The sequence below is a fragment of the Schistocerca americana genome, chromosome 9 (assembly GCF_021461395.2).
Source record: "Schistocerca americana isolate TAMUIC-IGC-003095 chromosome 9, iqSchAmer2.1, whole genome shotgun sequence".
Lineage (NCBI taxonomy): Eukaryota > Metazoa > Arthropoda > Insecta > Orthoptera > Acrididae > Schistocerca > Schistocerca americana.
The window spans coordinates 59,137,285-59,149,870 of NC_060127.1; positions in this window are offsets into that span (position 1 = coordinate 59,137,285).

The following is a 12,586-nucleotide window of genomic DNA, read 5'->3' on the forward strand; positions in this document are numbered from 1 at the left end:
CGATGAATCTGAGTCTGGTGTCTGCTTTTCCCACTATCTGTTTTATGTGGGCACTCCACTAAAGGTAGCTCTGGATAGTTACGCCTAGGTATTTTACAGAAGACGCTGTCTCCAGGTGTTTGTCATCAACAGTGTAGCTGTACAGAAGTGGATTTCTTTTCCTATGTGTGTGCAATATGTTACATTTATTTTCGTTCGGGGGCAACTGCCAGAGTCTGCACCACTCATCAATTCTCGGCAGGTCGTTTTGCAAATTCTTACTATCTTCTGGCGTTGCTACTTTGATATAGACAACTGCATCATCTGCGAATAGTCTTAAAGATCATCCGACACTTTATACTATATCATTCATTTATATTGAAAACAGCAACGGTCCTATCCCACTTCCCTGTGATACCCCGGATATTACCTTTACATCTGTCGATTTAATTCCGTTAAGAGCGACGTGTTGAGTTCTATCTGCAAGAAAGTCTTGAATCCAATCGCAGGTCTGCTCCGAGAGTCCGTAAGCTCGTATTTTTTTTTTTTTTTTTTTTGGTTAAACGGCAATGCGGGACCATGTCAACTGCCTTACTGAAACCAAGGAACACGGCATAAACCTGAGTGCCGTTGTCCACAGCACTGTGGATCTCATTTTATTTGTAGCTGTGATATTTATTTGTCACCTGACGTTGGTCTGAGATGTTGAAAACTGGTTCGTGGTCTATAAAAAAGCTGCGTATCATCAGGAAAGCCTTTTCCTTGTTGATATTATTATCGTGATATGGGCAAGTACTGACGGACAATCTGCATAGGTATGACAATGGACCACATGTCAAATAATATTTTCTTGAGCGATTAGCATGGAATTGGTTGTGATATTAATTTTCACTCTTTCTTATCTCAATTGTACGGTATTCCTCCATTTACGTGTTATGCTTAAATAGTTATAAATGATATCGTCTAAAATACGGATGTATGTTCGCAACATGAGTCCCAGCACATGTATTTCTTGGTGGCGATTACCTTATTTGTCGGGACTTACCAATGAAAGACTATTTTACGTTTCCGACACCTCTGATGGATGAAAAGGCAAACTTAGGGGAAGATAAATCTACGTAGCTCCTCTATCGTATTAAATATCATCTTAAGAAGCTCTCTGTCAAATAAATGGTCATAGGACCTGTTGTGAAGACAGAACGAAATTTACGCTACAACAGGTTCACCGAGTACGTCCATCAGACTAAATCTGAAGTTAGCGAGAAGGTCGGCTTCCTTATGGACAGCTATTTTTCAACAAGCAGAGATTTTGTACTCTCAGGAATTTACAAATATTGAAAACACTTCATTATTGTTGTTGTAGTTGTTGTCATTATGGTCTTGCGTCTGAAGACAGAAGATAGAATCACCAAAAACGCATTTGAAGGAACTCTCCAGGCAACAAGATCATTGGGCCGACCTCGTACAAGGTGGAAAGATGACATAGAGAAGGTCATCGCAGCATTAGAAATTTCCGTAGGGTGGAGAGTGACTGCCAGAGACAGAAGGTTGAGGCAGATAGTCAATGCAGCGCGTGGTCTACAGGGTCTGTGATCGCTGAGGAGAAGAAGAAGAAGAAGAGGAAGAAAAAGTCTGAAGACTAATCTGTCCAGCTCTGCATGCTGCTCTATCCTGTGGATAGCATGTTCATCTCTGTATAACTACTCTAACCTACATCCGTTTAAACCTTCTTGTTGTAAGTATTAGTCTCCCTTTACAGTGTCACCTTCCCCCCCCCTCCCCCCCCCCCACACACACATACACCTCCTTCCATTACCAAATGGACTAATTTTTGATACCACAGGACGTGTCCTATCAACTGACCCCTTCTTTTAGTTGAGTTGCGGCATACATTTATTTTTTCTCTAATTCGATTCAGTACCTTCTCATTTATTATTCGATCTATCAATGTAATATTCAGCATCCTTCTATAGCACCACATTTCATAAACTTATATTTCCTTCTTGTCTAAAATGCTTACCTTCCGTGTTTCCCTTCCATACAAAGCTACACAAGTCTTTTTAACTTTTAAATTGATGTTTCATGTTAAATTCGTCTTTCTAGGAAAAGCTACTCTTCCTACTGCGAGTGTGCATTTTATATCCTGCTCTTTTCATCCATCATCAGTTATTTTAATGCGCAAATAGCAAAACTCATCTACTACTTTTAGTGTCTCATTTCCTATTCTGACTCTCTCAGCAACGTCTGGTTTAATTCGATCACACTCCATTAATCATGTTTGCTCTTGTTGATGTTCTTGTTATGTCTTACTTTCAAGGCATGTCCATTTCAATCTAAAGCTCTAGCAAGTACATTGCTGTCTCTGACAGAATTACAATGTCATCGGCTAACGTCTAATTTCTTCTCCCTGAACTTCAATACCTTCTCCAAATTTTTCTTTGGTTTACTTTACTCCTTGCTAAACGTCCAGATTGAATAACATCGGGGATAGGCTACAACCCTGTGTCCTTCCCTTCTAAACCACTTCTTCCCTTTCTTGGCCTTCCACTGTTATAACTGCTGTGTGGCTTTTGTGCAAGTGATATATAACATTGGGCTCGCTGGATTTTATCCCTGTTACCTTCAGAACATCAAAGACTACAGTCCAGTCAATATTGTCAGAAGCGTTTTCTAAATCTACAAATGCTATAAACATTGACTTGCTTTTCCTGAAACTGTGTTCTAGGATATATCGTCTCCAGAACCCAAAATTATCTTCCCCAATGTCGGCTATTACCAGTTTTCCCATTATCCTGTAAATTATTAACGTAAATATTTTGCAAATATGAATTATTAAACTGATAGTTTGAGAATACTCACACCTGTCAGCAGCGGCTCGATGTGAAACTGGAATTGTTACATTCTCCTCTGAGAGCATTTCGCCTGTCTGATACATATTGCAGCCCTGCTGGAATAGTTTTGATACGAATGGCCTTCGCATGGCGCTCAATAGTTCCGTGTGAGTCTTGCCTATTCCAGTGACCTTGTTTCTAATTAGGTCTTTCAGTGCTGTGTCAAATGCTTCCTGCAGTATCATATTTCCCATCTGATCTTCGTATACTTCCTCTTCTCTTTTTAAGTTGTTGTCCTCAAGTCCGTTTCCCTTACACAGATGTTGTGTCTTCTCCTTGCTCCTTTCAGTTTTCCTTTCGTTGCCTGGTACTGGCTTGCCATCTGAGCTCTTAACAATCGTATACCTTTTTTCTCCAAAAGCCTCTTTCTATTGGCGACATCTATATTTTCCTTAGTTACACATACTTCTACGGTCTCGAATTATCCTCTAGCCAAACCAGTTTAGCCTTTTGTGCTTTCTGTCAGTCCCATTTTTTACACATTTGTATTCCCTTTCGCCTTTTTCATTTCCTGTATTTTTATGCATACCTTCTACGTTATCCGTAGATTTCTACTAGGATTTGCCTTTTTGCGTATGTGATCATCTGTTACTTTCCTCGTTTCATCTATCGAAGATAGCCATTCATCTTCTGTTATATTCCCTTATGCAGTTACAGTCCGGCATTGCCCAATGCTCCCTCCGAAACTATCCACAACCTCTAGTTCCTTAAATTTATATATGGTCCCATATGCACAGTGTCCTTGCCATTTACTCTTCATACATTTTGATAATAGTCTCTTCAGTATATTTCAGTATTTCACAGTGGTAGCTAGCTCTATACATGGTAGATTAGCTAAAATAATTATTACGGTAATAAGTTTTCACTTTTTTTCGTGGGCTAATGTTTGTGTGCTGGAATTTAGAAGGTGGTACTCAGTGCGAGACTTGAGAAGATAGGTCAAAACAGTATCATCGTCGTAGAGAATACTTTCAGAAATTTCACTATTTCCGCATTTTTGGGTAGTTCAGACTTGGGTAAAATAGCGTGAAACTGTCAGTACTGGCATCAATGGGAAAGACCTTTTGTGGTGAGAGCCTGATCTATAGGGTCTTTCCGTAAGACCGTGCAAAAATGTAACAGCACATAGAGGATGCTCCACTGAACAATTTGAGGTACGGAATATGGGGTCGGACACGCCAGCTTAAGGAGGTATGTAAGTAAACTTGTCTACCGCATTACTGTTTTCCAGTTTATTTACAACTAACATGCGTAGCACTTCACACGTATTGTGCTGTTTATTTGCGTGTAAATTCGTTATTTCCTACAAGGAAACAACGAGCCTGATTTCTAGGAAGTCATGATACAAGTTTTTTTTGTTCCATTTGTCCATAATGTAGCCCTTTTGCATCGTATTCACATTGTCCCATGACAGAACGTGCTATGAACTAACTACAAGTCCATTAATTACTCAGTACTATTTAGAGACGTACAGTACAATACGATGGAGCAGTACCCGTACAGTTTCGCAAAACTCACTCACCTTCACCTTGTGTATGGGAAAGTACGTTACAATACTCTAACTGCTGAAAGGCTGTACAGCTAATGGTTTCCTACCAGGCATCATCCGTCACGACGACTGTTTATTTCTCTCGATCGACGAATGCGGGAGACAGTTCACGGGAAAGAAGAAACGAGGGATCTGGCAATGTGAGGACCACTCGCACACCCGATTTTGAAGAGGAAGTGCTGGAACTTGATGCAGCAGAACCCACTAAGGCCCGTTTCACACTGGGGCACTGGTGACGGTCACCAGTGACGGTCACCGACGGAGATACATTCGTTTGAACTGGAGCGTTCACACCGGGACACTACACTGCCTCACCGAGCCACTGTGAGCCAGCAGTGAGTCACCCTCTCCACATGTGACAGACAAGGTCACTGTGTTTACAGCAGTCACCGCCAGACATGCATTAGTTTGAACTGGAGTGTTCACACTGGAACACTGATCACAGACACAGCGCCGCAGATTTTCCAACCGAGAGGCTGTCATTTCTGAGACAGTGACGTGAAATATTCATTGTGCATTATACTGTACACACTGTAAGCATGGGTTTAGATTTGATTAACGCGGAAGATTTTGTAAGTGAAGTAGAAAGCCGTCATGTTATTTGGGATGTGAAAAGCGATGATTATAGCAACGAAGTGATGAAAACGAATGCGTGGCAAGAAATTATAACGAATGTAAGTCTGCAGGCTTTCGTGGTGGCCGTTGTCACTGAAGTTAAAATCTTCTGGGTTATTAGGCCGCGTCATGTTTCTTCTAAAATGTTCGACGTTTCGACCCCTCTGCTGGGACCTTCCTCAGGATCTTTTGTTGTTCTAGCAGTAGTGGACACCAAAAGATCCTGATGATGATCCGACCAGAGGGGTCGAAACGTCGAACATTTTAGAAGAAACATGACGCGGCCTAATAACCAAGAAGATTTTAACTTCAAATTATAACGAAGTTTGTGCCTGATTTCAATGAGAAGAGTTTGGATATGAAAAACAAAATTGGTAAGTTGTACGTTCTTTTTTCAAATTTAATACCTTATTTTTCGGACAATAAAAGGCCAGCGAAATTTAGTTGCTACCCCCCTGTACGAGTCCATTTCACTAACTAATCAGGTGGCAATACCTTCGGTGTCAGGCACCAGTGATTCAGGAGTGTTCACCACAGTCAGCGGTGACCATCACTGGCGACCGTCACCAGTGTCTCAGTGTGAAACGGGCCTACAGGTAGTCGTCGTATTGCACGTGAAATGGCAACTGCAAATATTAACGTGTGGCAAGTGCTCCACGAACAACAATGACATCCGTATCACCCACAACGAGTCAATGCAATACTTGTGACTGAATTTTCATCGAGGGTCGCGCTGTGTCAGTAGTTGCTCTAACGATGGATTGATCGACCAGATTGCCTCCAAATCGTGCTGTTAACTGACGAGGCCCAATTTGATCGTGATGGTATTTCGAAGAGCAGGAACAGCCGTGCGTGGAATGAGAAAAACCCTCACGCTGTAGTAGTCACACCACCTAGTACGTTTTGCTGTGGATATCTGGGCCGGGACTGAGCCGCCAGCTTAGCCGAGAGCGCTAACGCGATCTTGCTGGACTCGGGTAGGCGCGCCGGCCCCGGACGTAATCCGCTCGGCGGATTAACGACGACGGCCGGTGTGCCGGCCTGCCTGGATGTGGTTTTTAGGCGGTTTTCCACATCCCCCTAGGTGAATACGGGGCTGGTCCCCACATCCCGCCTCAGCTACCCGGCTCGTAACATTTGAACACTTTCGCACTATTCCGTGGATTACACTAGTCGCAGACAGTTTGGGTACACTAATTCTGATCCAGGGGGTACGGGGTGGCGGCAGGAACAGCATCCGCCCACGCCTTAAACTAACATTGCCAAATCCGATTGCGCATGCCGACCCTGCCTAACTGCGGGAAATGGCACAAGTGAAAGAAAGAATCTGGGCCAACACTGTAGGCGACAATATTATTGGGTCACATCTTCCGCCTGTCCGTCTGAATGGCCACCTGTACCACGAACGTGTAAAGAGTTCTACCTGAGTTGTTGGAGAACGTAGCCCTGGCTGCTCGTGAGAGGACATGGATACAACATGACGGTGCACCGCCTCACTTCAGTGTGGATGTTCGCAACCACCTCTATGCTGCATTTTCTGGTAGCTGGGTTGTAAGGGCAGGTCCTATTCCGTGGCTTGCAAGATCACTTGCCTTGGATTCCCTTGATTATTTCATATGGCGATATCTTAAGTCACTTGTGTGTGAGGCTCCAGTGGATATAGGGACAGAATTAGTTGCCAGAATTGTAGTAGCTACCTGTGATGTGATTCAAAACACACCGCCGGCCAGTTTGGCCGAGAGGTTCTAGGCGCTTCAGTCCGGACTCATGCTACTGCTACGGTCTCAAGTTCTAATCCTGCTTCGAGCATGGATATGTGTGCTGTCCTTAGTTAGGTTTAAGTAGTTCTAAGTCTAGGGGACTGATGACCTCAGATGTTAAGTCCCATAGTGCTTAGAGCCATTTGAACCATCTTGAACCAAAACACACCAGGGATATTTGTTAGGGTGCGTCAGAATCTTGTTCGCAAATGTAATGGTTGCATTGAGGTTGATGGCCGCCAGTTTCAGCATGTTTTATAAGATACAGTACAAATGATATGTTCATTGTGCCAGTGGTGGTATTTTCAATTAACTACAATGTAAATAAAAAAGTACACAGTGACACGGTTTTATTTCTATTTCCTCTGGCTTCTCCGACCCCAGATTCCCTGCCTCAAATTGTTCGGTGGCGCATCCTCTGTGATCTGTTAAATTTTTGCATGCTGTTAGGGAAACATCCTGTATAACATAGCCCAAAGCGTAGGTCAGGCTGGAAAGTGACAGTTTGGTTACGTGTTCACTAAGGTGAGTGGACGTAAGTGCGAAGAGCTGGTTGGGATGATATTGTCCATTCTAATGCAGCTTGAGGTTTACTTTTGTTGTGAAGATAATAGTTTGTTTGTGAAGTGTTACATAATGATCAAAAATTGGTTCAAATGTCTGTGAGCACTATGGGACTTAACATCTGAGGTCACCAGTCCCCTAGAGCTTAGAACTACTTAAACCTAAGTAACCTAAGGACATCACACACATCCATGCCCGAGGCAGGTTTCGAACCTGCGACCGCAGCGGTCACGAGGTTCCGGACTCAAGCCCCTAGAACCGCTCGGCCACAGTGGCACATAATGATCGAAGCCGTTTATATTTCTACACCCTAAAAGGCAGCAATTATTGATAACATTCCTATTTTAGTTACGACTGAAGGCCAAGAATCTCGTTTGAATTTTTATACTCAATTAGTCGCGCCTGTGCCAAAGAGCGAAACCTCTAGTCTTTCATCTCACGTCTGTTATGCAAAGACACTATCAGACACAAGCCTTGTTGATACTGGATCGCAACTCTCGAGTGATATATTATTTTGTTGTTTTCGTTTTATAATTTTCTTTCTATAAAGGAACTATTCATCTGAATAGCAGTGTGTTAACGACATAGAATGCAAATTTTATTTTGTACTGTTTATAAAAGTAATTATTTGGGAAATATTTGAGTGACGTAAATTTGGTCTTTCCTTCCTTCCTCTGGCGAGAGTCTTGTACGAACACGTGAATAGTTAAGCGTTTCTCAATTTGTGACATACACTCACGGAAAAGAAGTCCCAACACTAGGAAATAATTGATGTAGAGCAATGAAATGTAGGGAATAGGTTTGTCTAGGAAACATACTTAACTGATTAACAGTGCAATATCACAGATTAATGTAAGCGCGAGGTAACTCATTGCATATGTTAAATGCTGGTGCATTAATAACTGGTGTAACAGCCAAAATGTTGAATGCAAGAATGCAAACGTGCATGTATTGTGTCGTACAGATGACGTCAGTTTTTGGGATGTAGTTCCACGTCCGTTCCACTTGGTGAGTCAGACACACGAACAAAGTCAGTTCACATAGGGCTCGGGGTACTTTAAATGTACACCCTCACCAACAGTCCTCCAAAATGATTGAACAAAAGTGATAAGGCATCCTACCTCTGAAATTCACACTGAAGCAGGGAACATACATCAAAATAAATCGTCTTTGCCGCGCGGGGTTAGCCGAGCGGTCTTAGGCGCTGCAGTCATGGACTGTGCAGCTGGTCCCGGCGGAGGTTCGAGTCCTCCCTCGGGAATGGGGTGTGTGTATGCTTAGTACTGAAGACCTTAGCAGTTAAGTCCCTTAAGATTTCACACACATTCTTGAATACGTCTTTGGTAGAACAATTAGTGAGTAATTCTCTCATTTAGCACCCTCTACCGAACGCGGCTGATCCCTGCGGAGTTTCGAGTCCTCCCTCGGGCATGGGTGTGTGTGTTTGTCCTTAGGATAATTTAGGTTAAGTAGTGTGTAAGCTTAGGGACTGATGACCTTAGCAGTTAAGTCCCATAAGATTTCACACACATTTGAACATTTTTGAACATCTACCGAACGGATTACGTACAAACACGACGTCACTACTCCTTAAAGGGATTAAACACAAAATGCCTCTACTCGTGTTCCAGGACATAACGAAACATTCAGTCAAAGAACGCTCAGAGCTGTATCCCGTCTAGGACAAACTGGAATTATCTTTGCACGTTATTCTGAGTGAACCAGTCTAGCAAGTGAAGAGGCGCTATATAAGCTTATCCCATTTGACGTGTCTCCGTAAATAAATTAATCACAATACATATGCATCATTTTGCCAAAAGGAACGTTACTTACGTTATCTGACATGAACTAATTCCTTTTCTGCGCCACTGGTATTTACAAGAAAGGAGGAAATTGAGTCAATCAAATAATTGTTACAAATAAATCTACTTAACAAAGGTTTTGTTTTCCTTTTCAAACACGAGCACAGTCGCGTCCAGCATTCAACAGCGTTCCAAACGTTTCAAACAACATTAAGTTAACACTGCTCCGGATGGTTACACAAACAAAACATCAAGTTCACTACACGTCTCACTAAACTAAAGTGGGCTGGTCAGCGAATATTGCTAGAGGAAAGGTAACAAACCCTGGTACGTTGACTATGTTTGAAACGCAGAACCAGTGACAGATATGTGGTCAGCGTTACACAGAATTGTACTGTTTTCAACTTAGCCAGATTCGTTTTTAGAACAAGAAACTATCTTGGCCGTAACAACGGATTTAAGACTGCAACACACGTATATATATGTAACATTAGCATAGCACATTCATACTAGAACTTACACTACAGGCCATTGAAACTGCTACACCAAGAAGAAATGCAGATGATCAACGGGTATTCACTCGACAAATATATTATACTAGAACTGACATGTGATTACATTTTCACGCAATTTGGGTGCATAGATCCTGAGAAATCAGTACCCAGAACAACCACCTCTGGCCGTAATAACGGCCTTGATACGTCTGGGCATTGTCAAACACAGTTTTGATGGCGTGTACAGGTACAGCTGCCCATGCAGCTTCAACACGATACCACAGTTCATCAACAGTAGTCACTGGCGTCTTGTGACAAGCCAGTTGCTCGGCCACCATTCACCAGACGTTTTCAATTGGTAAGAGATCTGGAGAAAGTGCTGGCCAGAACAGCAGTCGAACATTTTTTGTATCCAGAAAGACCCGTACAGGACCTGCAATATGCGGTCGTGCATTATCCCGCTGAAATGTAGGGTTTCGTAGGGATCGAATGATGAGTAGAGCCACGGGTCGTAACACATCTGAAATGTAACGTCCACTGTTCAAAATGCGGTCAATGCGAACAAGAGGTGACCGAGACGTGTAACCAATGGCACCCTATACCATCACGCCGGGTTATACGCCAGTATGGCGATGACGAATACACGCTTCCAATGTGCGTTCACCGCGATGTCGCCAAACACGGATGCGGTCATCATGATGCTGTAAACAGAACCTGAATTCATCCGAAAAAACGACGTTTTGCCATTCGTGCACCCAGGTTCGTCGTTGAGTACACCATCGCTGGTGCTCCTGTCTGTGATGCAGCGTCAAGGGTAACCGCAGCCATGGTGTCCGAGCTGATAGTCCATGCTGCAACAAACGTCGTCGAACTGTTCGTGCAAATGGTTGTTGTCTTGCAAACGTCCCCATCAGTTGACTCAGGGATCAAGACGTGACTGCACGATCCGTTACAGCCATGCGGATAAGTTGCCTGTCATCTCGACTGCTAGTGATACGAGGCCTTTGGGATCCAACACGGCGTTCCGTGTTACCCTCGCGATACGATAAACCGCAATCGCGATTGGCTACAATCTGACCTTTATCAAAGTCAGAAACGTGATGGTACGCATTTCTCCTCCTTACACGTTGCATCACCACAACGTTTCACCAGGCAACGCCGGTCAACTGCAGTTTGTGTATGAGAAATCTGTTGGTAACGTTACTCATGACAGCACGTTGTAGGTGTCGCCACCGGCGCCAACCTTGTGTGAATGCTCCGAAAAGCTAATGATTTGCATATCACAGCATCTTCTTCCGGTCGGTCAAATTTCGCGTCTGTATCACGTCGTATTCGTAGTGTAGCAATTTTAGTGGCCAGTAGTGTATGTCACTTCCTAGAATAGTGGGACTTAGTACACAACATAAAATAATAAATAGCAACTGGCTGAATCAGTAATTTGTTCAGAACAGCTGTTTTTCTAATTTCACGGCCCATACACTGGCCATACAGAATATGTGTTAATGTATCAGAATTTAGACCCCTAAGTGAAACGCGGTGCATCAGTACACAATAAATGGCAGCCGACCCAGATCATCAGTTTACACAGAACATAAAAGATCACATCCCGTATATTGGCCACACTAAAATGTATTCAAAGTGTCACAGCCCTATGCAAGAGGCGACAGCGTAAACATCAGAAGTGCAAGGCCCAAAATTTATCCAACATTCCCCAGGCACAAGCACCTGCAGAATTATAGAACACAACAGTAATTGAACCACCATCGAGATGAACGAGAATGCGGTGGGTGACTTCCATGAGAAACCAGTAATTCACTGGACATATTGAGCCCCATTGTTAGCTAGAATAATAGCACTATATGGTAGTCCAACTGGTCTTCCTATCGTCCACGGCCTGACGTGTTAATCACACAGCATCACCGGCCACCTACCCTCCAACACAATCATGAAAATATTGCTAATTGGATTCAAATGGCTCTGAGAACTATGGGGCTTAACATATGACGCCATCAGTTCTCTAGAACTTAGAACTACTTAAACCTAACAAACTTAAGGACATCACACACATCCATGCCCGAGGCAGGATTCGAACCTGGGACCGTAGCGGTCGTGCGTTTCCAGACTGAAGCTCCTAGAACCGCTCGGCCACACCGATCGGCTGCTAATTAGGACAGATAAATTTTTCTTCTTTCTTTTCTAATGCTTCCTTTTACTCTGTACATAGACTCTTATCTTTGATGGTCTAAAATACAATGACGGAAAAAAATCACAATACCATAAACGAGTTATGCGACATAAACGGAAACTGATAGGCTTGTTTTTAGGTACAGGGTGTTTCAAAAATGACCGGTATATTTGAAACGGCAATAAAAACTAAACGAGCAGCGATAGAAATACACCGTTTGTTGCAATATGCTAGGGACAACAGTACATTTTCAGGCGGACAAACTTTCGAAATTACAGTAGTTACAATTTTGAACAACAGATGGCGCCGCAAGTGATGTGAAAGATATAGAAGACAACGCAGTCTGTGGGTGCGCCATTCTGTACGTCGTCTTTCTGCTGTAAGCGTGTGCTGTTCACAATGTGCAAGTGTGCTGTAGACAACATGGTTTATTCCTTAGGACAGAGGATTTTTCTGGTGTTGGAATTCCACCACCTAGAACACAGTGTTGTTGCAACAAGACGAAGTTTTCAACGGAGGTTTAATGTAACCAAAGGACCGAAAAGCGATACAATAAAGGATCTGTTTGAAAAATTTCAACGGACTGGGAACGTGACGGATGAACGTGCTGGAAAGGTAGGGCGACCGCGTACGGCAACCACAGAGGGCAACGCGCAGCTAGTGCAGCAGGTGATCCAACAGCGGCCTCGGGTTTCCGTTCGCCGTGTTGCAGCTGCGGTCCAAATGACGCCAACGTCCACGTATCGT